A 4,652-nucleotide genomic window follows, 5' to 3' on the forward strand; every position below is an offset into this window, starting at 1 on the left:
TTTTATTGTCCTCATTTGTAAGTTGCTTTGGATAAAAGCATCTGCTAAATGACTAAATAAATAAATATATATATATATATATATATATATATAATTATTTTTTTTCCCTTAAAGAAATAACATGGCATATGCCAGAAGTTGTGTATTTGTTGCTGTACCGCCTCTTTTGTGAGTGACAGCAGCTCCAGATCATCTGCAAACAAGAGCCATTTGACTTCAGTGTCTAGTAGAGTAAAACCAAGTGCTGCAGGCTGTTGTCTCTCTATTTCTCTCTCTCCCACATATTGTGGACAAGTGTTCCTAAGCTTAGTCCTTGATAAGTACTTTGTTTGAATCACAGCTCTCCACCTCTACCTTTCCCAGACACATAAAGCGTATCCTTCGAGATATTTTTTTCTCCGGTAACTCTGACGTTTTCAAACACTGCATGAATTACTGAGTGATGGTAGTTAAGTTTTATTGCAGCCACATCAAGTATAATTTATGCCACAGGTGGAGGTAAAAACGTTTCCTCACAGGCTTTTCAAATAATTTTTGTGAAGACCAATTGATCTTCTCTGTCTCTCTGATCTTAGTTTAAATGAACTATTATTAGGGACAAAGAAGTGTAGTAGATTGAAAGCGGTCCAAATAATCATATGGTGGTCTCCCAGCCATCACTTAAGCGCCCCTATCAGCAAAAATTGACTTTTTTTCTGTTCATATAACCCTTTGGTCTAGACTAGAGAAAAAATTCCTTCTTCCCACATTCATAGTTGATTGAACATTGTGTGTTCAATATCCACCATACAAATCTTCTCACTAAATTTGTCACAGATGTTCAGACCAAGTCTTACAGAGCATATTGAAGTCGTTTTTATTTTCATTAATGTGTAGTGATCATAAAATCATACAATCTGATTAATATACTTACGCTTTATGGCCTAAAGTCATGTGTCTGTTGTCTTTAGATTTCTTGAGCCCAGTGATACCGTTTTTTAAAGTGCAGCCATATTCCCTGTCTGCCATTTTGAATTGTAATGTATATTGCTGTGTCTTACCAAGACTTTGGTGTATTGAAACAAAGCTTGGTAGGCATGATTGGCATCATGCCCAGAGGGTACCTGAGCAGTTTGGGGATAGCGCCACCTTGTGGTCAAAGAAATTAAAAGCCTCAGCCTCTTACTTGTCTGACATTTATATAATGATGTTTTTGTTGTTCCTCCTAATTCGTTTATATCTTTGCTACATTTGACTTGAGGGACCATGCACATTTGACGTCGGACCATGCACAAAAGTTATTGAAACTTTTCAAAGTCAAGAATCAACAGCAAATAGGAAAAGATGTATCTTCATAACACTGTCATATATGGACACAAATTAGTTGTTTGGAGGTTTGTTTTAACATTGTTACAAATTGGCCTAAAATCTGCTTCTGTACAGTACAGATTTCCTCTGGCTTGCAGAGTATGATGGTGTCTCCATGTCTACCATCTGCCAAATTGGATTTTGATGAAAACTGTTCTCCTTGCACAAATGTTGTCCAATTCTTTCCAAATTTGGCTCAGAGGATCTTCAGACCACACCGGACATCACATTTATTCTTTGTATTCAGAATGATCTGGCTGTTGCAGCAACATAATTTTCTTAATTTAAGAATTAACCGGTTGTCCATTAATCTGAATATAAGGATTGTTTAAGGGATTTTATTATTATAGTAATTTAAAGCCTTTTTATTTTGTGCTTTGTACAGTAAATACATGTAATGTTATGTGTCAGTAAAGATGATTAAATACATATATATATACTTAAAAAACACAATGTAAATAAGCCTGCTGTTACCTGTTCTTTGAAAGCAGTGGATCATATATTAGGTAGGCAACATGTGACAGAATGCATGACACATTGCCAGCTCAGTGTAGCTCCACAGCAGTCTTCCAACCACACAGAGCAAGACCTCCTCAGTCTGTGGTGGTCTGAGGCATCACATGTTGACAAAGAGGGTCGAGAGGGACAAGTGGAGCACGCTGAGCTCATGTCGCAGATGAGCCTGTTAATCTGCAGTGTTAATTGCATCTCATCAGACCTCGCCGGCTCTGTGTGAGTCTGAAGGAGTTTGATGTGAGCGCTGACAACTTATTCAGTAAACCCCCCAAAATATGACTGTTATAATTACAGTAGATAGCGAGTGAGTTTAAGTGGGTATGTCTTGCGAGCGTGGTGAATGGGTGATGCTGTCAGTGTAATTGTGAGACAGCTCACCCCCATTCTCATCGTTGTTCTTGTCAGCCTTTCTGCACTTTAATGGCAACCTCTTTGACCCACTGTTAGCTCATTGAGGTCTGAGGGGACGATGCATAAGATTAGCGAGAAAGATATAAATGTTCAATTGCGTAGCTGGTGTTTTGCTGGTTTATATAAAAAGGATTACAGCAAAACAAAACAATTTTCCAGTCGGCTTTAAAACCCATGTAACAAAAAAACAACAACAACAAAAAAACATTCATTGGTTTTGTTATTGTCAAATTATAACAGGCATCAGTAGAAAGCCAACCCCTTGATCTTTTCTACAGATTTCTCCCTCTACCCATCCCAGAGGTGGTTTCTAACCTGGTTGTTATTTTATAAAATGACCAGCCTTGGATGCAGATTAAATATCCCTGTGAAGTCAAGACCACAATGTCCTAATGCGCACTGACGATCAGAAAATTACTAGCTTGCCATGAGTGCCACTCTGTAATGCATTTCAGAACAAGACACGTAAATAAAAGAAGGGCAAAGATTTGTTGTTCTGGAGAGATGAATGATTGACAGAGAGGGGCCAGAACAGACTTTGTAGCATTTATGGGAGACTTGATTTATGGACCTGGAAAAGGATTTTACCAAGTTAAAAACAGATGCCTGTATACCAGGGTATAAAACATACCATAGTAGGCCTATCACCCTATTTTTGGATATCATGGTAATACCATGGTTTTGGAACCCTTTACAAAAACTGTGGTGGTACCATGGTACAGTGATGGTATCAGATGGTAATACTATGGTACTTTGACATATACTATGGTAGTGAAATTTATGGTACTTTATGGTATTTCTAAGAATACCACAGTACATGCTCAAAATACTTTTGTGATTTTTAAGATATATATCATGTTAATACCATGGTTTTGGGACATGTGCCATGTTAATACCATAGTTTTTGGACATTTGTCATGCTAATACTAGTATCATTTTAATATTATCTATATACTATTAAATTAGCTTTTATTTTTATATTTAGTTTAAGTTTTATACATTTTATGTGCTTTTCTCATTTTTATTGATTTCCATTTATCGATTTTCATTACTTGGTTTATTTATTTATATCCGTTTATTTTTAAAGTGATAGTTCACCCAAAAATGAAAATTACCCCATGATTTACTCACCCTCAAGCCATCCATCCTGTCATCCGCTGGAACGCCACTCTCTCGTGTATGCAGTACGTACGACAGTTAGTGCAATTTCGAGATTACAGTTTGTAAAGTTTTAAATATGGATATTTTTCTTACAAAAATGCATAGATTCACTTCAGAAGGCCTTTATTAACCCCCCGGAGCCGTGTGGAGCACTTTTTATGATGGATGGATGCACTTTTTTTGGGCTTCAAAATCTCGACCACCATTCACTACCATTATATAGCTTGGAAGAGCCAGGACATTTACTGTATGTATATATATATATATATATATATATATATATATATATATATATATATATATATATATATATATATATATATATATATATATATATATATATATATATATATATATATATATATATATATATATATATATATATATATATATAAGAAGAAAGTCATATACACTTAGGATGGCTTGAGGGTGAGTAAATCATGGGGTAATTTTCATTTTTGGGTGAACTATCCCTTTAATTTATTTTTATTACGATAAATAATAGTTTTAGTTTCAGTTAATGGTAACAGTACTAGCTAGTACTATATACCATGCTAATACTATGGTTATGGAATATGTACTTTGCTTGCTAATATAATGGTTTTTGTTTATCAAACTACCACGGTATTAGCATCTGTCTCCATCTCTGCCTGTACTTTTTTGTAAATGAAAAACTTGTATTTCTTTTTTAACTCTGTATGCTGTATTTTTTTATTTTATCCCTTTTCTCAGTTCACATCCAGCAAACGAGATGAACTGATAAGGAGGGAGGAGCATGGGGAATGGAAAATTAAGGAGAAAAGGTGCAGGATCAATTCAGATCCACATTTTATTACACTGGCTAAAATATTAGCACAGAATGAAAAAATATTGTGAAGTAGGGTGACTCATCCGCAGGTGACACAGTTCTGAGAGCTGCCGAGTTCTCTCAGCCATGCCTCTGTCATTAATGGGAAATATTTATATACTTTTCCCGTTTCTGAAATCACAGTGCATTGCATTTTACATAAGGCTGACAATAACTGTCAGAAAACTCATTATAGCACATATCGATGATTCATTACACCAGTGATCAGCAAGCGAGACTCAAACGCACTACATTAAGCCTTTATAGACGATCTATCTGACATACAGTACCAGCCCACACAAATCTAATCTATTACTCACCGCACAAGCGATCAGAAACAAGCAAATTAAAAATTAACACATATGTCGTC

The sequence above is a fragment of the Sinocyclocheilus anshuiensis genome, unplaced genomic scaffold, assembly GCF_001515605.1.
Source record: "Sinocyclocheilus anshuiensis isolate Anshui unplaced genomic scaffold, SAMN03320099.WGS_v1.1 scaffold1638, whole genome shotgun sequence".
Taxonomy (NCBI): Eukaryota; Metazoa; Chordata; class Actinopteri; order Cypriniformes; family Cyprinidae; genus Sinocyclocheilus; species Sinocyclocheilus anshuiensis.